Source organism: Solanum verrucosum, unplaced genomic scaffold (genome assembly GCF_900185275.1).
Source record: "Solanum verrucosum unplaced genomic scaffold, falcon-dt-bn FXZP01000252.1, whole genome shotgun sequence".
Classification (NCBI taxonomy): domain Eukaryota; kingdom Viridiplantae; phylum Streptophyta; class Magnoliopsida; order Solanales; family Solanaceae; genus Solanum; species Solanum verrucosum.
This window is the reverse complement of record NW_026019988.1, coordinates 2,231,045-2,255,841: the sequence shown is the minus strand read 5'-3', so window position 1 is coordinate 2,255,841 and position 24,797 is coordinate 2,231,045. Positions and strand designations below refer to the sequence as shown.

Below are 24,797 nucleotides of genomic sequence, written 5' to 3'. Positions count from 1 at the left end.
GCAGATGGTTAATACTAGATTCAATGGCGTCAGACCCGTAACTCCCGTCAATGCTTCGATTGAGGAATCTATAGCGAGAGGTTGTGATCGAGGCAGGGGTAGAGGAAGAGCTAGGGGTAGAGGTCATGGAAAAGCAGCACCCGCTGGAAATAAGGTACCTATTGAAATGCTCCTATGAATGAGAACCCTCCAGTGTAACATGAAAAGATAGAGGAGAATGTGGATGTCGAGGATGTTGAGGAGATTGGACAAGAGGAAGAGGTGCAGGCTGGTGCTACAAGTATTCCTTATTTGGACCTAGTGTTAGCTCGACATATCATGTCGTTCTTGAAAGGATTGGTTGGTCCTAGAGTTCTTCCATATGTTCAAGCAACTCAAGCTCTCGCTAATCCCCCTATTGCTAGCACTGCGCCCAAGATGGGTGGAACGGGAGGTAATGATGTTTTCTTCTGTCCTTTGTTGGGTTCTGTTATGACTGGTAACGAGCATCAAATATTGACTAAGTTTCTGAAGGTTAAGCCTTCGGTATTTCTTAGTTCTGAGATTGAGGATGCTTATGAGTTCATCTTAGATTGTTATGAGAGGCTTCATAAGTTGGGTATTGTCCATCAGCATGGGGTTGAGTTTGTGTCCTTTCAACTTCAAGGTGAGGCTAAGCAATGGTGGAGAGCTTATATGGAATGCAAATCTTCTACTTTACCTCCACTTACTTGGACCCAATTTCATGCTTTGATTTTTGAGAAGTATGTGCCTAGGACTTTGAGGGATTGCAAGAAGGATGAGTTCATGGCTTTGGAGCAAGGTGGTATGACTGTGGCTGCTTATGAGGCCAAGTTCCATGTTCTGTCTAGATATGCTACTCAATTGGTGACTACTGAGGAAGAGAGAATCCGATTATTTATTAGGGGACTAAATTCTGAGTTGCAAGTATTATCTGTTCATATGACTTCTGTAGGGAGGAGCTTTAATGAGGTGACAGACAGTGTAAGAAAGTGGAGGCCGAGGTAAGGCGAGACGGTCAAGCCAAGATGTTGGCAAAAAGGGCCAAGAACTCGAGTAACTTTCATGGTTCTTATGCTAGAGGGTCCGAAAGGTCAACGCTTGCAACCAAGCCAATTCAGTCCGCTATGCCCGCCTCTACAGGTAACTACTCGGGAACTCCATCTTATAATTTTCAGGATAGACAGGGAGTCGCACCTTCGACGGGCGGCAGGCCATCTTTTGATCGTACTTGCTACAATTGTGGAGAACATGGACATATGAGGATAGATTGTCCCCAACCACGTGTGTTTAAGCCCGCGAATCAGCAGACTAAAGCGGTGGTACCCGCGGGAAATGGTAATAATGGTCGAGCGGGTCCACAAGGTGGGCGAGGAGGTAATCAGCGAGACTGTTGAGGTAGAGGAAATGGTAATGCATGCAGAGGTAACGTGCAACCAGGTAGGGAAGTGGTTCGTCAAGTTGATAGGGCTCAATGTTATGCCTTTCCAGGCAAGAATGAGGCAGAGGCATCTGACGCAGTGATCACATGAACTATTCTTGTCTGTGACCAAATGGCTAATGTGTTATTTGATCCGGGTTCTACTTATTCTTATGTATATGTGTGATTTGCCTTAGAGTTTGATATGATTTGTGATATACTTAATGCCCATATCCATGTTTCTACTCCAGTTGGAAAGTCAGTCATAGTCACCCATGTTTATCATGTTTGTCTTATTTTGTTTATGGGTTTTCAAACTTGGGTCGAATTTGTGATTTTGGATATGACTGACTTTGATATTATCTTAGGCATGACTTGGTTGTCCCCCTATTATGTTATGTTAAATTGTAATACTAAGTCTGTAACTCTAGAAATTTCGAGAATGAAAAAATTAGAGTGGTAAGGGGTGTACAAGCCTAAGCAAGTTAAGATCATATCCTCCATTCGGGCTAGGAAACTGGTAGGGCAGGGTTGTTTAGCTTATTTGGCTCATATCCGGGATATTAAGGTTGAGTCTTCATCTATTGAGTCAATTCATGTGGTGTCAGAAATTAGAGAAGTGTTTCCTATTGATTTGCCTGGTATGCCTACGGATAGTGATATAGACTTTTGTATTGATTTGGAACCTGGTACGTGTCCCATTTCAATTTCTCCATATCGTATTGCTCTAGCAGAATTAAAAAATCTTAAGGCTCAAATCCAAGAGCTTCTTGATAAAGTATTTATTCGACATAGTGCATCCCCATGGGGTGCCTCAGTTTTGTTTGTTAAGAAAAGGAATAGTAGTATGAGAATATGTATAGATTACCGGCAATTGAATAAGGTCACTATTCGAAACAAGTATCCTTTGCCTCGAATAGATGATCTTTTTGACCAATTGCAAGGTGCATAAGTCTTCTCTAAAATTGATCTAAGGTCTGGTTACCATCAATTAAAAATTAGGCCTGAGGACGTGCCCAAGACGGTGTTTAGGACTCGCTATGGGCACTATGAGTTTCTAGTTATGTCCTTTGGTTTGACTAATGCGCCTGCAACTTTTATGAGTTTGATGAATGGGGTGTTCAAGCCATTTCTTATTTCGTTTGTGATAGTCTTCATTGATGATGTTTTGGTCTATTCGAATCTTCGTATTGTTCTGGGTGTTCTTGGGAAACAAAGGTTGTATGCTAAATTTTCTAAGTGTGAATTTTGGTTGACTTCTATTGCGTTTTTGGGGCATGTAGTTTCAAAAGAAGGGGTAATGGTAGATCCTCAAAAGATTGAGGTGGTTAAAAATTGGGTTCGGCCTAGCTCTATGACGAAAGTTAGGTGTTTTGTGGGGCTCGCTAGCTACTACCGTCGATTTTTGAAGATTTTTTCTTCTATTGCCACTCACTTGACTAATTTGACCAAAAAGAAGATACCATTTGAATGGACTGAAAAATGTGAGGAGAGCTTTCAAAAGCTCAAGACTCTCTTGACCACCGCGCCTATTCTAGCATTATCGGTTGAAGGTAAAGATTTTGTTGTTTATTGTGATGCTTCACATTCTGGTTTGGGTGCTGTGTTGATGCATGATAAAAATGTTATAGCCGATGCATCGCGCCAATTGAAGGTGCACGAGAGGAATTATCCAACGCATTATTTAGAGTTGGCAGCGGTAGTATTCGCTCTTAAGATCTGGCGGCATTATCTTTATGGTGTTAAGTGTGAAGTGTTTACTGATCATCATAGTTTGCAGCATGTGTTCACTCAAAAGGATCTGTATTTGAGAGAGCGAAGGTGGATAGAGCTATTTAAAGATTATGATGTCAGCATTCAATACCATTCGGGTAAGGCTAATCTTATGGCAGACTCTTTGAGTAGAAAAGCGGTGAGTATGGGGAGTTTAGCTTGCTTAAGTGTAGCCAAGCGACCTTTGGCTAAAAAAATTCAGACCTTAGAGTCTAAGTTCATGCAGTTAGGCATCTCAGAAAGAGGTGGGGTGTTAGCTAGCATTCAAGTGAGGGCCACATTCATTGAAGAGATCAAGGCCAAGCAATTTGAGGATGAGAATTTTGAAGAACTTAGAAAGAAGACTGCGATTGGTAAGGTACAAGAGACCACTCTTGATGCGAATGGTGTACTTAATTTTAAAGGGAGAATATTTGTTCCTAAGATAGATGACATAGTTGAGAAATTATTGGCAGAGTCTCATGGTTCGCAATATTCTATTCATCCAGGTGTGACCAAGATGTATAGAGATCTGAAACGAATTTACTGGTGGCCTAGTAGGAAAAAAGACATAGCAGAGTTTGTGGCGAAGTGTCAAAATTGTCACAAGTGAAATATGAACATCAAAGGCCTGCAGGTTTACTTCAAAGAATGTCAATTCCGGAATGGAAGTGGGAAATGATAGCTATGGATTTTGTGGTTGGCCTTCCCAAGATCTTGGGGAAGTTTGATTCTATTTGGGTAGTGGTTGATAGATTGACCAAGTCAACCCATTTCATTCCGGTAAGAATATACTATAATGCTGAACAATTGGCTAAGATTTATGTGAAAGAGATAGTGGGATTGCATGAAGTGCCCCTTTTCTATCATCTCAGATCATGGTACCCAATTCGCTTCCAAGTTTTGGAGGAAATTGCATGATGAATTGGGCACACAACTCACTTTTAGTATAGCTTTTCATACACAGACGGATGGACAATTGGAGCGGACTATTCAAGTATTGGAAGACATGTTGAGGGCATGTGTGATTGATTTTGGAGGACATTGGGATAAGTTCTTAACTTTGTGTGAATTTTCTTATAACAATAGTTATCACTCCAGCATTGATATGGCACCATTTGAGGCATTATATGAGAGGGGATGTAGATCATCACCCATAGGATGGTTGAGGCCAGAGATGTGAAACCTTTGGGGGTTGAGTTAGTGAAGGATGCTCAAGATAAGGTGAGGAGTATTCAAGCTAAGCTTCTAGCAACCCAGAGTAGACGGAAGAAGTATGTGGATCATAAGGTGAGAGACATGGCGTTTCAATCCGGCAAAAATGTTCTTCTTAAGGTATCACCCATGAAAGGGGTGATGAGATTTGGTAAAAAAGGTGAGTTAAGTCCTAGATACATTGGTCCCTTGAGATTTTTGAATGTGTGGGGCCGGTAGCGTATAAATTGGTTTTACCTCCTAATATATTAAGTGTTCACCCAGTATTTCATGTATCCATGCTGAAGAGGTATCATGGTGACGGGGATTATATCATTAAGTGGAACTCAATTGTGTTAGACAAGGACCTCCAATATAAGGAGGAACCGATTGCAATTCTTGATCATGATGTGCACAAGTTGAGGACCAAGGAGATTAAGTCCGTGAAGGTTCAATGGAAGCATCGTCCAGTTGAGGAAGCTACTTGAGAAACCCATAGAGACATACGAGACAAGTATCGCTAATTGTTTGTCGAATCAGGTACTACTTCATTCCTTCCTTAGCCTATTTTCCAAAGTTTTGTCACTCGGGGACGAGTGATGGGTAAATTGGTATATATTGGAATGACATATTCCCGTCGTTATAGAAATGCCAACGAGGGAAAATTTGGGGCCTGAAAACTTTTTCATACTATTTGGATTTTCCCAACCTTGTCCAAATTTGGACGAAATCGAAGTCATCGAGGTGTAGGGAAATCTGGTAATAATCGGTGAATTATAATGCTTTTGATTACATGAGTGGTTAGATAACTCGTTAAGAAATTTGTACGACTTTACGGAAATGAATTCGGGCAAGTAGAACTCCCGGAATCGGTTTAGCGTAAAGAGTTTTTTCTGAGCGTCGTGGGTTAGAGGTGTGTTGTGAAGTGGTAGTTTTGGAATTCTTTAAATAGAATTATGTTTTGTTTTGGCCGTTTTGGCACTGGGTTTCGTCCCTCTGGCGGGGACGCTACAGCGGGGTGAGGACCCCTATGGCGGGCTCAACATGACTTAAAGATTAGTTAGCTCACTGTCTCGTGAAACCCACCTTGGCGAGGAATTTGGTTGCTCTGGCGGGGCCGCTACAGCGGGGTGAGGGCAGCTGTGGCAGGCCATACGCGACTTAAGGTCACTAATAAACCCCTAAATGACCTTATTTGACACTTTTCTATTTTTAGAGCTAAGGAACAAACCTCAGGCGACTCCTACTCATTTTTCACCATTCTTAAAGCTAAAGGTAAGTTTTTCACTCCCTGAATTCATTTTTCAATCCGTAGAACGTAATAGAATGGATTAATATTGATAGAGAGGGGTTTTTATATAGATTCTATGGTGAAAACAGCCCTAATTGGGATACTCGGGATCATGGGTTTGATCTAGGGTTCATAGAATTGTTATAGTTTCGAGTAATTAGCGATTGTTTGTTGATTCCCGTGTTATTATGATTTTTTGTAGACCAAGAACAAGCGGGATAAATCCGAAAAGGGAAGGATCAAGTTTCTAGGGTTTCAAGCTTGTTTCGAGGTAGGTGATGATTGTGATTCTATGATTGTGTGATGTATGTTTGTTCTTGCTTCATTATGATACTTGTATATGTATGAATGTTGCAATGTTGATCACACTTGTTGTAAATGAGATGGATGAATGATGATTTCCATGAAATCATAACTTAAATGTATGATCTTAATTATGTACTTATGATTGTGATTATGGTGTGTGAATGGGATCAGTTTCCACGTTTCGGCATAATTATGGGATCGTGTAATGACCCTCATGGTCATTTCTGTGTCTTGCCTTCTGTGTGTCGTTTAGAGCCTTCCTGTAGCGACCCCAAGTCATTTATGATTTGCTAAGACTGGCAGTTTGGTCACCCAGTCGTTCGTTTGGTCTTGGTGCGAGTTTTTGTGTTTTGGAGCTTATGAACCTTGAACGATCATTTTCGATCAAAAGTTCAAGAAGATGACATCGGAATCCAATTCTGACGATTCCATCAGCTCCATAAGGGTCACTTTAGGCTAGTAGCATGGTCGTCATGACTCCCGAGGTTTTCAGTGTGAGTCAGTGCGATTAGGCGTTTTAACTTTAAGTTTAAGCCTAAGTTTGACTTTGGTCAACATTCTGAGTAAACGTGCTCGGATGAGAATTCCGTCAGCGTGGTTAGCTCCGGAATGTCAAGTTTGGTCTAGATTGACCCTTCTTTTGTGTCTGGAGGTTTTCGATATCTTTCCGAGCCCTTTTGTGGGTTTTGACTTAAAATGGTTTTTGGAAGTGGGACTCACTTTTTATCGAAATGAACTCTAATGGAAATTTCGACTGCGCTGTTGAGTCTGGAATGTCGAATTTGGTATGGTTGCATATCTCGTTTGCATACACGGGGTTCCGAACAAGATCGGAGCACCCCATTGGAGTTTTAAGTTTTGGAAATTATTGCAGATTTTCTGCAATAAATTGCAGAAAATCAGCAACATTTCCCAAACTTCAAACCCTCATAACTCTCTCATCTCTCAACCGATTTGGGCGATTGAAAAGGCAAAGTTGTGAGATTTTTCGAGGACAACGTGTTGGTGAGATCGGATAGTGATTTGGAGTCCCCGTTTGAGGTAATTTTCGAAAAATACCTGCTACCGCACCCTTTTTGTGAGCTTAATTTTGGAAATTTTTGAGACTTGTTTTCTCAGACATTCTAGGTCCAATTTCAGTGATTTTTGAGGCTATCTTGAGTGGTTTTTCGAGGAGAATGTCGTGGTGTTGTCGCATTTCACTGTAGACCTCCAGTTTCTGGTAAATACACTAATTCAACTGTTGTCCAATTTCTAGTTTTTGAGAAAAATTGGGTTTTAGTAGCATGTTGATATTGTGTTGTTCCCGAGCCTCGAATTGTGTCCCATTTTGGGACATGAGCTGGGGGAACTGGTTAGGACCCACTTTTGGGGTCAATTCCAGAATTTTCAGCACGGGTCCCACGATTCCTGTTTTGACTCCAAAATTGACCCGTCTCCGTTTGTTGTGATTTTGGTGTCTAAACGACTGTAATAACGTTGTGACTCTATTTTTGATAGCGGGGCAGCGTTTCGAGACCGTTCGAAAAGGGAAAGCTCCGGAGAAGTGATTTTGGAGCGCGTGTGATTGACCTACAGGTAGGCTATGGTTTCCCTCTCTTAGATTGAGCTTGAGAGTGTGAATGCATGTTGATTAGTTGGGATTTGGGTTGGTAGTTATTGAGTCATACATAGGTATTTAGAAATCATGTTTTCGGCATATTTCAAAAATTACCGGGTAACTGTGAGCATGCTTTGTGTTATTAATTGACCCTCCTCGCTATGTAGAGTGCTTGCATGCTTAATTATTGTTTATTTGAAGCATGTTGGGCCTTAGTTTAGGTTTGACTAGGGCTTGCCTTAGAAATACATGATTCGGATCCAATAGGCCTTAGTTTTGCCCTGACGTCGCTCGACCGGCTTAGATCCCTGTAGACTGGTGTAGCAGACTTGAGTCTGATAGTTTAGGCCTTAGTTAGGCGATACTCTTTCTCCGACTATAGTTATTATTATTTTCCCTGATGTTACGGCTTCACGAGTTACATCGGCGACACTAGTTCTACTCGCGATTTGAATTTGATTTTCGATTTGGTTCCAAAGACTTACATTGATTGGCTAAGTATGGACGGCGTTCCATGGGCATTTATGAGTGTGGATCGATTAGGACTCTTTCAGCAGCTACATTGGCACCTTTATAGAGCATCCGGTTTAAGTTTCGGCCTCTATTGCCCAGATACTTATATAGAGCATCCGGTTAGAGTTCCGGCCTCTATTGCCCAGATACTTATATAGAGCATCCGGTTAGAGTTCCGGCCTCATATACTTGATACTTGTGATTGGTTAGTTGGGTACTTTTGGTGAGCATCCGGTTCGAGGTCCGGTCTCCGTACTGTCAGATTCTACTAATTAGGGTTGAGGTTCTGGTTTGATGTTCTTCGTTCTTGGGTTCTTTTATGCAATTCTCTTTAGTTATAGTTATTCTGTGTACTCGTCGGGCTTATGGTGGTCCGTTCGCGTTTTTATTTAACTTGCGCACAAGTGTACCTACTGGGCTTATGGGGGCCCAGTTAGGTGTAGTTAGCTTATAGATTACTTTAGTTAGTTCTTTGTACACTCGTGTGCATTCCATTGTTACTTAGATTTTTGCTTTTGACCCTCGGTTTGTATTATTCCTTCTTTTCATATTGCCTTTACTTTTCAAGTTCAGTCGGCCTATGATGCCTACTGGGTATCTGTTGTTTTGGTACTCATGCTACGCTCTGCATCTATTTCGTGATGCAGGTCCGGGCACTAGTAGCCAGCATTGATCGAGCTTGGAGCAGACTGATCCGGAGACGGGAGTGAGCACACGACGTTTTGTACTATTTCAGTCTCTATCTGTATATATAGACTTGTCTTTTACCTTTCGAGACAGTCCAGTCTCTGTTGTCCACTTTTGGGACTTGTACTCATTTTGTTAGTAGCTCTGTACTAGTGACTTCCAGGTTCTGGGAGGGATCTTTATTTGTATTTATGTTTTGGTTTGCTTCCGCTTGTGTATATTGTTATTTGCCTACTCTTTTTTAGTTTCTACCCTCAGACCCATTACTTGTTGTTCCGGGTTACGGGTTGGCTTACCTACTGGTGGGTTATAGTAGGTGCCATCATGACTTGAGAAATCGGGTCGTGACAGATCGATTGCCACGTTCCAGCATAACATTGGGATCGGGTACCACGTTCTGGTATGCTAACTGTTTAGGTTTGGGTTCCGTGAGAGGACCAATGATTTGATATAAAATGTGAAGTTGTTCGTTGTTCGTAAATGTTGATAATATTGTATATGTTGATATATATGCATGTGATTATAATATTGTCTTGACTTGCTTATGTTGCATTTAGTGGGATAGCCCCGTGATCCTACCAGTACATTGTGGTTGTGTACAAAGACTGCACTTGCTCTTATTTTTGTTGAGTACATGGCATCTTCAAGTGGCTACTGACAGACCTCGCTTAGGAGATCAGTGATCGTTCGAATTCAAGGGTGAGCCAATTCTTCCGGGCTGCCATGGAATTCTCTTTCGTCTATGTCCACCATTTTTGGACTTAGACTTATGTTCTAGTTAGTGATTAGTTCATTAGTTTGGGATTGTACCACTTCTTGTTTAGACTTGATTCATTGTTAAATGTTTTGGTACATTGACTTTCATGTTCTAGGTTATTTCTTCCACGTTATTAGTTGTTAGATCTTTTGTTGGAGTTTATGAGAACTTCAGTGTAGCTATTATTTCTGCTTTCATTTACTTAAATGCTTTAGTTTTTAGATTAGTTGTTTGGTTTGGTTGTAGTAGTGGTTCTCCCACCAGAGGGTTAGTGTGGGTGTCAATCACGACAGTCTGGATCGTGACATAAATTAAAAATCGATTGTAGGGAAAAAAAATAACCATTAAAAAAAATGAAAAAACTTATTGTAAAAAAAAAAAAAAGTTAAACGGTGGATTAGTTGAAATGGTGTATTTTTTCCCCTTTCTTTGTAAATTTTTTTTTTATAAATTATATACATATAATATGTCTTATTTTTATTAATAGAAAGAAAAGACTTCCAATTAAAAAAAAAAAAAAAGATATCACGTCTTTAAAAAAAGAAATCTCAAAATTAGCCACAAAAATATCTAAATAATTAATTTCAAATTTAAATTTCAAATAATAACTAACCTTATCCCTAAAAAGAATCTCAACTTCCTAACCCACATCTTTGAAGAAAATTATTATTCTTAATAACATCATTCACATCTTTTTAAATCAAGCTCTTCATAACGAATCGAAACATCTATAAAACAAATATTACATTCAAACAAAAAACGTATTACATTCACGTGAGATCATAAAAGAAAATGAGGAAAAGTATAGTAGTGTATTGTGTGTATATATATATATGTCATTTTTCTTAATTGTTTGATATGAAATTATGTTGTTATAATTGAAGGAAAGTATAGTAGTGTATTGTGTGTGTGTATATATATATATATATATATATATATATATATATATATATATATATATATATATATATATATATATATATGTCATTTTTCTTAATTGTTTGATATGAAATTGTGTTGTTATAATTGAAGGAGAAGGACCACCATACTCTCCAATGCAACAAAGAAGAAGAAGAAATCGACGATAGATAAATGGAGGAATTTCGAAGAATTTCATATCAATGGATCATGTATGTCAATCACTAATTAAATTTAGTTGGTGTTCCTTACTTATGTCGTTTTCATATTCTTTTAACGATTTTAATAAGTGTTTCATTTTGTAAGAATAAAATAAATATAAATATTATGAGAATGATGATGAATACATATCATCATAATTATCATATTCTTCGTTCACAAATTACATTTTTGTTAATTTATATGCAGAGTAGTATTCCTTAGCGTGATCATTTTGATTATTATTATGATCATTTGACAATTAATTATTCTTTAGTTAAATAATTTTTAGTATTATTATGATCATTTAACATTTAATTTACTTGCACAATATTATCCTCTCTTTTAAATAAATACACATACACATACACATATAGTATGGCTTGTGTGGGTGCATTTATGATTTTGTTTAATTTAATAAATAATTAAATTATCTAATTTTGAAAATCATTTTCTAAAAAGTACAACTTTAAAAACAGAATGTGATATAACTATTTTTAAAAAAAATGAAAATGACAAGTGAAGTTTTTGTCATAAAAATGTAACAAAAAACTAAATAAGAAAAAAGTAGGAATATTTTTAATTCAATTTGTTTTTGATGCTCAATACAAAATAATGACTTTATTTATCAATGCTACTTATGTGATTTAGACTCTCATGAAATTTGCTTCAAAATAGTTATTACTATATAAACATTGCCCTTTTGTTTTACTTATTTACTATTTCTTAGTATTTCAGTATTTTAGACGAAGAAAAGTTCATATGACTTGTAATAACGTCAGTTGAAGTTTGTATTAGCTTAATTTATATTATTTATTTAATAGTTAATTTTATGAGATAAATATTTTCATTAATGCAAATATATATTTATATTTGAGTAGGTATTTATATTTAAATTAAAGTATTATATATGTCACAAATGTATTATCAAGTTAACAAGATAACTTCAAAAACTCACAACAAATGTGAAAATATGTGAGTATATAAAATGTAGTTGTTTTCTTCACATGTTCATATGACATCTAAATAATTTAACGTGGAATATACATGCAAAACACATCTGGTTAGATGACAAGAAAAATACAAAGCAAATATTGTCTATAAGGCAATATTAGTGAGATAAGACTAACTACATGTTTGACTATCATCAAACTGAAATAAATATATACATTATTACATTTAACTAATAAATTTTTTCATTGACCATCTTCATAGGTTTGTGTGAATAAGAGATATATATGGCGATCCACATTGAACATTCACAAAAGAATCTGCAATATTAGTTTTTGATAAGCTTATTATTCAAATCTTCGCTTAAATAAGCAATACTATTTACTATAACATATATTTTTGGAATTGGTAATCACGTGCAAGGCACGTGTCAAGAAACTAGTATTAATAAAAGTGGGAACAAAAAAAGTTAAAAGGTGAAATACCAAAAATATCCTTTTAAAGTTGAGTTACTACCATAATACCATTTATAATACCAAGGACAAGAGATCCATACGTCTCTCTTTTTTTATGCTCTCAAGGATATAATAGTCTCTTCATCATCCTCAAGAACTTTTTGATTCTCTTCATCTTCACAACGGGTTACACTAGAGTGTTAAGGTTTGTTTATCATTTAATTTTTGCCAAATTCTTTATACGTTTTTCCTTTATCTACTTTACATAAACCCTTGGATTTTGCTAAGGAATCTAGAAGAGTATAGATGGAAGTTTCACTAAGCTGCATGTCAAATTGTTTATTGATTTCATTTATATTCTTCTTGATTTACAATCTTAAATAAGTTCTTCATCATTTTTTAAGTTCTTCTGTCAATATTTGTTTAATCTTCATCTAATTCTGTTAAATTTTTGCTTAATCTTCATAAAAATTCTGTGTGTTTTCACTTCTTCTGATAGAATATTCTACCCTGCAGATAAAATCTCTGCTTGAATCTTCATCTACTCTTATGGGTTTTCCAATGTCGAGTAAGTTCTTAAGCGATTTCTTTGTTCCTAATTGTTGCATTGACTACTACATTAGAATGTGAATATTCTATTATGATGTTGGTATCTCTTTTCTCACATTGCCATATCTCTAAATTTTGTGGTAACGCTTCTCTTGAACCAAATGTTCCAACATACAGTAGTTACATGGATAGCCGCATTAAGAGGAGCTCCTATTGCTTTCATTCACTCCAATCTTCTATGTTCGATTGCAATCGTTCTTGCTCCAATAGGAAAATATTGTTTTTCTTGAAGATGTTTGTTTAGCCTGTCCTATTATAGTTTTCTTTTGATGATTGAACTATTTTCGTGTATTACTCTAAATTATTCGAAATGTACATTCTGTTAATTTTAAGGTACTAATTATAAATTTATACACAAATTTAATATTCTTGTTTCTTTTTGTGGTACTCATGTACATATGGTATGTTAGTTTTGATTTTTTATTGGTTCAATTCCTCTCCTTTTTACTAATCCTTTCAGCTAAAAGTGAGTAGTTGCACATTATTTGCTCCATATTGGTTTTCTCTTGAGAATTCAACTTCCGCACATTTTTCTTTGGTCTTCTTTAATTTAATTTTTTATGAATTTCTAATTGTAACAAGTCTGTATTTTTATATGGCTCGAATTAGTCATTTATGTCTTTAGTGGAACTTTGTTAAATACTTACCAAAATTTAAAATTAACAGTTGGATCCTTAAAATACTCTACTCATTTGGTGTTTCTTATCAAACTTTTAATGATTAATTTGTAATTGTTGTATTATATTACTTATTATACATGTATTTTTATAGAATCTTAATCTTTCGAACAAATCTATAAAAAAGTTATATGGGATATATACCTGCAACGCACTTGTCCAAACACTAGTATTATTAAAAGTGGGAAGCTCCAATGATGAAAAGTTGGATTACCATTTTACCCATAAGCTAAATTAAACTTCTAATTAATTAAATATTAATATTTTAATTATTTTTTGAATGGTAAGTTATTTATTAGAAAGGTAATGTAGAAGAACAAGAGTCAATTAGGATTTCTAGAATTTTAGGAGTCATATGTAATTAGTTAATAATTAAAACTAAATAATTGTTCTTAAATAAGTACATGAATCAAGGTTTCCCCCCTTTTAATTTTAAATTAAAGAATATGAAGAGTTGCAGCTAAATCAATATATACCATTATATTACCAAATACAAATTTGTCATCTTGGGCTCTTCCACTAGTAGTTCTACGTACTCCTATGATAAAGTTCCTTCTTTTCTCCTCTTTTTCCATCTTCTATTGTTTGTTAGTAAAATTTTGATCATTCATATATATATATATATATATATATATATATATATATATATTTCAAATTAATCTATCTATGATCTGAGATTAACAATAGAGAGTATAGCAAGTTTGACATCTTCACTTTATTTAGAAACACCGAAAAGAATTTTGAGGCTGATGAATTCATAAGGTTAGAAATATCAAGTATGACTTCTACATTGTCCTACAATGATTAAGTTTGATTACCTAATATTAATGAATCAAATTCATTTGATTCGACATTTTTTGGGCTTTTTTATAAATTATATTTGGAAGGTTTGGTTCATTGTTTAAAAGTTATGCACAATATCGATCTAATATTATAAAGTTATAATTTCACCCTTGTTTTTAAAGAAAGAAAATAGTAAGATGGATTCACTGAGGTTAAGTTGGTATTACATTTTAAAATAATATTTATTTAACTTTATAAGAGTTTTCACTTATAGAGTAAGTAAAATAGGTCCAAAACCACTCAAATGAAATTACAAACAATACATGACTTCAAGTAGTACTATACCACAACTTTATTAAAGAAAGGGATAAGGTATAAGTACCCCCCTAGACTATGACCGAAATCCCAGAGACACACAACACCTAGTTAAGTTTAGGTGTGTCTCTGAGATTTCGGTCATAGTCTAGGAGGTACTTGCGTCTTATCCCTTAAAGAAACAAAAAGCATCATATTAATTTGCAGCTCAGAAAAGAACACCATCCGAACAGATGATGATCACTTCTATGTTTCCAGAAATGCGTTCTTGATTTTGTTAAGCCTCTTCACTACTTCTTTCATGGCCACTCTTGATTTTGGCGTTTCCTTTGTGCAGTCTAAAGCCAATTCTATCATGGAGGCTATGCAAATATCACTTTTACAGGTGATTTCATCATCCTCAGAAAAAAAAAATGACATCCACAACTTCCATCATACTCCCTGAAAATGATTGAGTGACCCATTTCCTCAAGTCAAGATTTGCATTGATATATCTTTATCTGTTGGCCTTCTTTTGGTCAAAACCTCCATCAACATGATGCCATAGCTATAAACATCACCAGTAGTGGACACTATTCCCTCCGAGCCATATTTTTAGAAAAGGAATGAAGAAAAGTTATTCAATTGAAATACAACAATAAATCTGCATAAATGAAGACTTACTTTTTTTTACTTTTAGACCTTAGAGAGGCTTAATTATGATATAAGAGAAAATCAAAGAGACTAGATTTTTTATACCTGGTGCAGTGTATCCAAGAGTGCCCAATGTCTTGGTATAAGCCATGGACTTGCTTATGGCTAAAATTTTAGAGATTCCAAAATCACCAACATGAGCCACCATATCTGTTAGAATATGCGCAGCGGAAGCATTATCCAGAATCACAAACTTACATAATAGCATAATAATGTAAACTAAATAAATTGTGAAACTCTAACCTTTTGTAGCTTTCACACAACCCATTCAGGGACTGAGACTCCAGGATTGCAGCCTTCTACTAATTCCTGACTAACTCTCTCAATCAAGTCTTGTGTGGGCAAGAAAATTTTCAGAAAAAAAGGATTATCTTTCCTTGAGAACCATCACCCCTATTTATACTTTTCAGTAGAAGGGAAAGGTTTGAGAGATGAAATGTTTCTAGTCATATATAGCCATTAATAGTCATTAAATACCTTTAGGTGTATTAAGACACTTTTAAGTGTATCCAACAACCATGATCAATAGTCATCAACAACCATTAAATACTATTAAGTGCATCTTGACACTGTTAAGAGTATCCAACAACCATGATCAATAGTTATCAACAACCACTAAATACTATTAAGTGTATTTAGAAAGCCATTAAACACCAAGGGTATCCAACAACCATTAACACCATCAATAGCCACTAATAACCATTGAACACTATTATTTGTCTCTTTCATCTTCTAGGAAACAAAGAAACACAATATTTTCTCCTTTTTCCTTTTAAGGAAATAAAAAGTTTTTTCTCTTTTAAACTAATAAAAGTCAAAAATAATTTATTCCAAAATTGAAAAAAATACTAACAGTCCTTTTCTTTTCCGAACTCGATCAATTAACTAGGCATAGTAGGGACCGCGAATTTATTAGCAGAGGCTTCCAATTATAATATTTAATTCGTAAAAGCATGAATTAACCATATCATAATAAATCACAAATTGTACCACTAGAAATCTATAACTGCACTTCTCTATTTAATTTCAGTTTTTTACCGTTACAACTTATTTAACTCCCAATGTTAGAATTACCGACACCAATCAATTAAATCAAACATCTGAAAAATTTATTCCATTGATTAATTTAATCCTTCATCTTTATGCTTAAATTAATTCACGTGACGAATATACATATATAATCCACCTGCAGGGTTTTTACGTGACTACTTATAAGCAACCATAAAGGGATGTCTTCTTTCTCATATCCGAGATATGGTTCTATCAACTAATTATTATTTCACGAACGTAATTTGTTATTATCCAATCCATTAGGAATTTTTTGACTCATCATAGAGTCTCACCTTTTAATAGATTAAAATAATAAATCACACTAAACAGATCATAATAACTACATCAAGATTAAGAGTATAAGCTCATGTAATAGACTAGAGATATTATTTATTGAAATTCAGAACCTAAATACATATCTCAATTTGGTCCGTTTAATACATGCAAAATGTACTAACACAAGAAGTTGGATTTTACCATTTCCATAATTAAGATTGAATTATATTTAATCTTGTGTTACAATCATCAAGATGTTTGTCCAACTTCATCTTTGATTGTGAACATTTAATTTATAACTTATAAGAACCGACAATTTTAATCTTCCACGTATGAGTTAAACAACTCCATACCCAAAAATTGTCTACTATATAAGCAATGGACACACATATAAATACAATGATCCATTCAAACAAAGACTTTATTGTAATAATTAGGGAAAATGCACAAGTACCCCCTTCAACTATATGCGAAATCCCAGCGAAACACCTTAACTATACATGAGTCCTATTACCCCCCTGAATTATTTTTAAGTGTAATAAACACACCCTTAATTAACACAGCCTAAAACCTATATAGCCACTCACATGATGGGAGGTGTTTTACACTCACCTCCAAATCATCATTATGTCAACACCACGTCAATAAATGATCATATCTATAAAAAAAATATATAAAATTTCATGTCATTTGATTCCTTCTTCTTCATTATCAACACCAACGCCATAACCACTAAACCCACTTATTTTAACCATTAAAACTCATAGCAATAACCATGAAAATTATAACCCACCACCAAATGTATCCCTTCACTACCACCGAATTCAATATCTACTATCAATTTTATTTTTCTTTCAATCCAAATAAATTTCGTAAAACATGGTCCACAATCTCCATTGAAGAAACTACCTAAATTTTGAACTCTAATTCGAGAAGAATTCAAAATTGTGGTCATTTTTTTCTGTATGAATTTGGGTTAAGATAAAGGTTGATTGAAGTGAGAAGGGAAGAGAATGAGGGAGGGTGTTATTGATGGAGAACTGAAGCGGCATGGAGATTGTGGAGAACTGAAGCGGGGGGCAGGAGTGAGGATATGGGCGGGGCGGGGTGAGGGTTGGGGGTAAGGGTAGGGGTATGACATGGATAATTGAAAAGGGATGGTAATTAAATTATTTATTTATAATTTTATATTTGAAAAAAACTCTAATTTAAATTTTGCTCTTTATATGTTGCCTAAATTAAATTCCTAATATGCAATTTTTTTCTCATTAGCAAATTTCAAGTAATTCATTTGAGTAAAAAATGAAAAAGAAAAAAATATTCTCTCGATACTATACAAATCAATGAAAAACACTGAAAAGAATTCTCTGACAATTTAAATATGTTGTGAAAAATGATAAAATTTGACTCTATTTCATAAAGAAAAAAAGAAATTTAATTTTAAAAAAATGTCAATTTAAGTTTTAAAGTTAATTAACTATCTCTACTAGTTAATTATAAAATGTCCAATTAAAAATGAACACGTGTCCATAATCAGATTTTAATACCTTTTTCCGTATCTCACATGCCTCTAAGAGAGTGAACACACTCTTTGTGCCACCTCAGCACGAAAGAGTGCGTTTATTACACTTTAAAATAATTTAGGGGGGGTAATAGGTCTCATGTATAGTTAAAGTGTATCATTGGAATTTCGAGTATAGTTAGGGGATACTTGTGCATTTTCCCTAATAATTAACAGAAAACGTAAAGTTTTTATAAAGGATTAAAATCAATACTATAACTCAACCATATGGTTAATAGTATATCCCAACAATATCTTCATCCATAAGTACGTAGGCTGGCTTTAAGTCTCAATGAACTATTGGAGTGACATGACCATGATGTAGATATTCAACTGCCATAGCTGCATCAAGCATTACAGTGACTCTTTGATCAAGGTTTAAGTGGCAATCTTCTTTGTACAGCCAATTCTCAAAACTACCATTGGGCATAAATTGCAGAACAAAGACTCTTATATAGTCACTAGAACATGTAATAATCACTGAAACAAGATTTCTGTGTCTAACATTTCTCATCACTTCGCATTTGGTATCAAACCTCTTGCATACTTTCTCATTTTCCAAATCGAGAACCTTAATGGCCACTGCAGTTCCACCAAACAATGTGCCTTTGTACACAGAGCCAGAGCTTCCCTCACCAATTAAATTGGATTCATCAAAATTATTTGTTGCTCGTTGAATCTCGTGATAAGAAACTAATTGATGAGTCCCGATCTCCGGTACCTTTTCAACATCTTTAGACTTTCCTTTCTTGTGTCTTTTCATTATCCAAATTGAAACCAACAAGAATATCACAAAGGATGCAATAACCACTGGAGTAACAATTTTTAGCACAACCTCCTTAAGCTTTAATTGTTTTCCAGGATTAGTGATATCACAAGCAGGAATATCCAATATGTGCATTCCACAAAGACATTTGTTCCCGAGAAATAATTGCGGAGTTGAATTTGCAAACACACCACCACTCGGTATTTCACCTTCTAAATCATTAAATGAAACATTAATGCTTTTAAGCTATGAGAGTTTTTCCAAAGACTTAGGAATAGTACCTGACAACGCATTTGAAGACAAATCCAAGTATTCTAAGCTTATCAAGTTGGCAAAGGATAATGGAATTTTTCCAAAAAATGAATTGTTCGACAGGTCAAGATACTGCAGGTTTTGGAGTTCCCCGAATCTGCTTGGTATCATTCCTGAAAAGTGGTTACTGGAAAGATGTAGTTCTACAATGGCTTTCAGTGCTCCAATATCTGATGGAAGTTCTCCCTCTATTGAATTCAGTGACACGTCTAGATAGAGAAGACCACTCATTTTCCAAAGGCACAACAGAAATTTTGATGAAAATTTATTAGAACCAATATCAGGAGGAATACTTCCTGCCAAGTTGTTTCCTTCAATGTCTATGGCTGTAAGACCGCTCATGTTGCCTATACTTGTGAGGATGAGGCCGTTGATGTATGCATCTCGTATATAAATGTTTTGAATAGTGGATGAAAGATTCCCAATAGAATTGGGCAGAACGCCATTCAATGGATTGGAACCCACTTGTAGATATTTCAACATCATACAGTCCATCAAAGAATTTAAGAATAACAACTCACACTCTCTTGGTTCATTGGTAAGTTGATTAGTATGTAGGGGCAGTGATCGCAGCTCATGAAGATTTCCTAAATTAGTAGGAATAGTTCCTGTCAGAAAGTTATTATTTAGCTCCAATATTTCAAGCTTGGAAGCATTTGTTATGAACAATGGAATTCCCCCTTCCAGCTGATTGTGTCCCAAGTAAAGTCCTTCAAGGTTTGGAAGATGAAGACCTGTAGTGGTTGGAATTCTCCCCGAGAGGTTGTTGTAATGGAAAGAAATCACTTCCAAAGAAGATATGTTTAAAATAGCCTCTGGAATTTGACCAATAAGATTAGAATTATTGTCAAAGGTTAATTGCCTCAAATTTGAAAGCTTCCCTAATTCCGGAGGAATTCCCCCCACTATGCGATTGTTTCCACAGTAAAGATTATGCAAAGTGAAATATTTCCCAATGAAGAGGGAATAGTCCGTTTTATTGGATTATCACCAATAAGAAACTGCTCGAGTTTGGATAAACAACCAATATTTCTGGGTATGTCTCCAGTTATATTGTTGAAAGATATGGACGAAACTTTGAGCTCTGTGAGTTGGCATAAGTTGGGAGGAATGCAACCAGAAATTTGATTGAGAAATATACTTAAAACGTTCATATTTGAGACAATGTTCCCTTCACCAAGCAAGAGATGACCGGAAAGGCTATTGATTGCCAGAGATAAAGAATGTAGCGATGAGATATTAAACAGTGCTGCGGGAATGGAACCTGTTAATTGATTATCGGCCAGGTTCAACTCTACAAGTTGGCTCAGATTACCGACCTCCTTTGGAATGTTGCCACCGACTGTACTCCCATACAAACTGAAGTTCAGTAACTTCGTGGCATTTCCAACAGAAGGAGGGATTATACCCGTGAGGCTATTGTTCCCGAGATTTAAGACTCTGAGTTCGGGTACATACCATGGCCCTCTCCACATTTCACCACTAAGTTCATTGAAAGCCAATGAAATTACTCGAACTCTCCTGTTTTGAAATAGACTTGTTGGTATACTCCCGTTGAGCTGATTGTTTTTAACGTCAATAACTCGCAAGCGAGGCATGTGGCCAAGTCCATAAGGGATGCCACCGTGGAAGCTGTTGTTCTCGAGATTGACAACACTGAGGAAGGACAAATTGGCCAAAGATGGGGAAATTGTGCCTTGAAGTTGCAAATTAGGAAGAGTCAAGGCCACAACCCTTTGCGTATTTTTGGTCCAATTATTGGCCAAAAAATGAGTGGGACTTGTAATAATAAGATTTTGGAAAGCTAATAGAGCTTGTTGGTCAGTCTCATTAGAGGAAGCAAGTGATATAGAAAATTGGATTAGAAAGAGAAGAATTAATAAGAAAATGTGCTTCTCCATATGATATATAATGTTTCAAGGAAATTAATTTGTGTGTGTTGTATTTCCAATGATCAAAGTTACTCCACTATATATATCTAGCACCAAAACAAATAAAATGTTGAAAAGTATAGACTGTAATTTCCAAAATGTGAAAACAGATTCATACGGAGGAGGAAAAAAAGTAACAAACGGATTAATGTAAAAAGAAAGAAAGACACTAATTGGGTTGTGTTTCACAAAACGAGATAAAAGTCATAATAGAAAGAATAAATGTTACTATCAATTTTCTAATTAGCACAAAATGGAAGAAATATTTATGTTTTCTTTTGAAGAAAATCAAACGTGACACTCACTACTACACAGACTGTCATGTGTGATTTCACTTTTTTTTTTTTAAAAAATCTATTTTATTATTTTTATTTTTGTTTTCTTTTAATTCCAAAATATAATATATTCAAAATGTGAAAACAGATTAATAAGGAGGAGGAAAATAAGTAGCAAAAAGATTAATGTGAAAACAGATTAAATGGAGGAAAATAAGAAAAGGAATTTATCCATTTTTTCCTTGACAGTTGACACTACTTAGGTTTTGTTTAACAAAATGGAATAAAAGTCGGTTTTCTTTGAAGGATCTTGGTTACTTAGACTACTCTTTGGGTGTCGAAGTTAAAAAAAATGTCAGATGGTCTTATTCTCTCTCAATCCAAATACATTCATGATATTTTGTCTGAATTGGATATGCAAGATTGTAAAGTACTCTTGACTCCAATGTGCTCCGGTAAACTACCTTGGGCAGCTGATGGTTCTCCGCCTGCTCATGCTACACTCTACACAGGCGCACCCTTGGTAAGTTACAAGATTTATCATTCACACGGCCTGATATTTCTTATGCTGTCAACAAACTATCACAGTTTATGCATGAACCTACCATGAACACTGGAAGGCGGTTAAGAGGATACTACTACGGTATCTTAAAGCCACAACAACTTCAGGTCTTCGAGTTCTTTGCAACTCAGACAACAATCTTTACATGTACTCTGATGCCGATTGGGCCGGAGACCCGAATGACAGAATATCCACATCAGGTTATGTTCTTTTCTTTGGGCCCAATCCAGTGAGTTGGTCATCCAAAAAGCAACAAGTTGTAGCTCGCTCATCCACTGAAGCAGAGTACAAATCAGTTGCAAATGCACTTACCGAACTCATATGGGTGCACAACTTGCTTAATGAATTGCGTATCACCATTCTAAATACACCCACAATCTTTTGTGACAATGTTGGTGTCACTTATCTCTACCATAATCCAGTGTTTCATTGCCGTATGAAACATATTGATGTCGACTTCTGTTATGCTAGGAACCAAGTTCAAGCGCATCAGGTTCTTGTAACGCTTGTGATCAACTTGCTGATACATTTACCAAGTCCTTGCCAAAACCAGCCTTTGAACGATGTCATTCCAAGTTAGGCATTGTTGCACTACACCTAACTTGAGGGGGTGTATTAAGCATTAGTTACTGTAATTGTTAGTTACGGTAAGAGTACAGATTATAGTTAGTTTCCTTAAATTTAGTTGTAGGTTGTACTTATCTATTGAATTTAAAGTTTGGGTTCTGAATGAATAAGATTATCTTTTCGACTGCTTTTCTCTATCTGATTTTATAACTTTTTCCCATCCATGTAATCTAGAGTGGGTTCCAAAAACAAATGCCAATGGACATGAAACGCTTTGAAGGATCAGAGCAGCTGCACCATCTTCTCTGTTATTGTTATGCATGTACTAATATTTGCTTGTACTCCCTCTGTCCACTTTTAATTGTCATGTTGCGCTTTTCGAAAATCAGTTTGATTCATTTTCAAAGTTAAATTAGATTATATTAATTCGATAACAATTTAGATAGTAATCACATGTGCAAAGCTTTGATGCAGAAACCAGTTTTCATATGTTTGACAAACACTCTGAAGTAGAAACAGCTAATTGGTCATAGGCTTTCTTTCCCATTGCTTCTTCCACTGTTCTAAAAAATGCTTCTTTTACTACCTAAACAATCAACCTTAGCTTCTTTACATACTATTCTGATACCGAGTTTGATGTTCCTCTATATAAAATAAACTCATGAATATAGCAGAAGCCCCACACGTATTACCGGCTCCATCCTGAATATAGCAGCTGCAAAATGAATGTCACCATATATTTTTCCTTTGCATTCGGTATCAATCTGTTACTGATGCAAACAATCTGTACACATGCCTAACTTGTAGATAAAATATAATAGGAGAATAAACTGCAGTTTTATTACCGAGTTCCTGATCCTCACTGAAACAAGTGAGGAATAAACTGCCAAAAAGTGGATCATGGCACTTTTTGATCTATTGAACAGAGAGTGCACAAAATGTGTTAAAGATAAGAAATATAATGTGAATTACATATTAACAGGGAACACATTAGGGGCACTACACAGTTGCAGCACTAAATAAAATAAATATACCTTGGATAGAAAACCATCATAAGCAAGCAAATAATTGCTATCAGGATGATCATTTGAGGAGTCCATCCTTTCCAAACACATCTTTACAATAGCAAACACAAGTATTAAATCATAATAAAAACTTATTTCGAAAAATGATTTAAAACACTGAAAATATACCTCTCTTTCTATACGAAAACCAGAATAAAGTCACATTAAACAGATCAGTTACTAGTCTTAAAAATAAATAAGCAACCCAGTGAACAAAATAAAAACTTAATCAAGGAACATACAAGCAAAACGTACGTAAATGAAGGTAAGAATTACCTCTTGTGGTGCAGCGAACTAGGCCGACGAGCATGAAGAGATCGACTTCACCTCCTCCACTTGACAAAATTACCAACTCGAACCAAGAGCTCCCAAAACCTTTTCGAATGAACAGTAAGGCTAGGCTGTTAGCATGATGGACATCTAAACAATTGTATATATTAATGTAATTATATAGTGGTATAAATTAGCATGATCATATAGATTTGTTGTAGAATCAAAGGAATAAATATTGCGATTGAATAGCTGATTTGGAGGGATAGCAAAGCAGATTTAGAGGGATTGAATAGCAGATTTGTAGAGATAGAATATCTGATCTTTAGGGATAGGAATGACGGATCTTTAGGGATGTGTAATCTTTATTCTCTCGATATAATGGAAAGACTCTCACTTTGAGAGGCATTCAGCAAAACTGACATGGTATTAGAGCCTTTTTCAGTGCTTTGATTCTTAGTGTCTTTCATCTGTGGTTCCTTTCAGAATTTTTTTTTTAAAGTTTTGGTACTGCTTACTTTTTTTTAGTCAACAGTCAGTCCTAAGTATCTTGGAATTTTAGGCATCTTGGAATCTTAGTCTTGGTCATTCTGGTTATTTTGTATCATTGCATTTCTATCTTCCTTAGCTTGTCAAGAGCATGGCGTCACATCAGTTTGAGTCTTCCATGTTCGTTTCACTGGAAAAAATTACTCTGCCTGGGAATTTCAATTCCAACTATTTGTCACCGGAAAAGGTTTATGGGGACATATAGATGGAAGCGATCCTACTCCTATCGATCCTACAAACCTCGGTCAATGGAAGGTTAAAGATGCTCGGGTGATGACATGAATTTTAGGGTCAATTGACCCTCTTATTGTTCTTAATATCAGGCCATACAAGATAGCAAAGGCTATGTGGGATTATTTACAAAAGGTTTACAACCAAGACCATAGCGCAAGGCGCTTTCAGTTAGAACATGAAGTTGCTATGTACTCTCAAGGAGGTCTCTCTATTCAAGATTATTTATCTGGATTTCAGAACTTATGGACTGAATTTACCGAT

General features: G+C 35.6%; 2 protein-coding genes and 1 long non-coding RNA gene across 3 annotated transcripts in view; 1 reads left to right on the top strand and 2 right to left on the bottom strand.

Annotated features, from left to right (window-relative positions):
• Nucleotides 1–24,797, bottom strand: part of LOC125818850 (receptor kinase-like protein Xa21) — a 180,000-nt gene that overhangs the window by 97,959 nt on the left and 57,244 nt on the right. The gene's annotated exons all lie outside the window — the stretch shown is intronic.
• Nucleotides 1–24,797, bottom strand: part of LOC125818793 (receptor kinase-like protein Xa21) — a 136,220-nt gene that overhangs the window by 85,904 nt on the left and 25,519 nt on the right. The window lies entirely within an intron of this gene.
• The window catches only part of LOC125818815 (uncharacterized), a 31,302-nt gene continuing 25,556 nt past the window's right edge, over nucleotides 19,052–24,797 (top strand). Inside the window, exon 1 of the long non-coding RNA XR_007442420.1 lies at nucleotides 19,052–19,147. This is a non-coding gene — a long non-coding RNA (uncharacterized LOC125818815). The remainder of the gene's footprint in view (nucleotides 19,148–24,797) is intronic.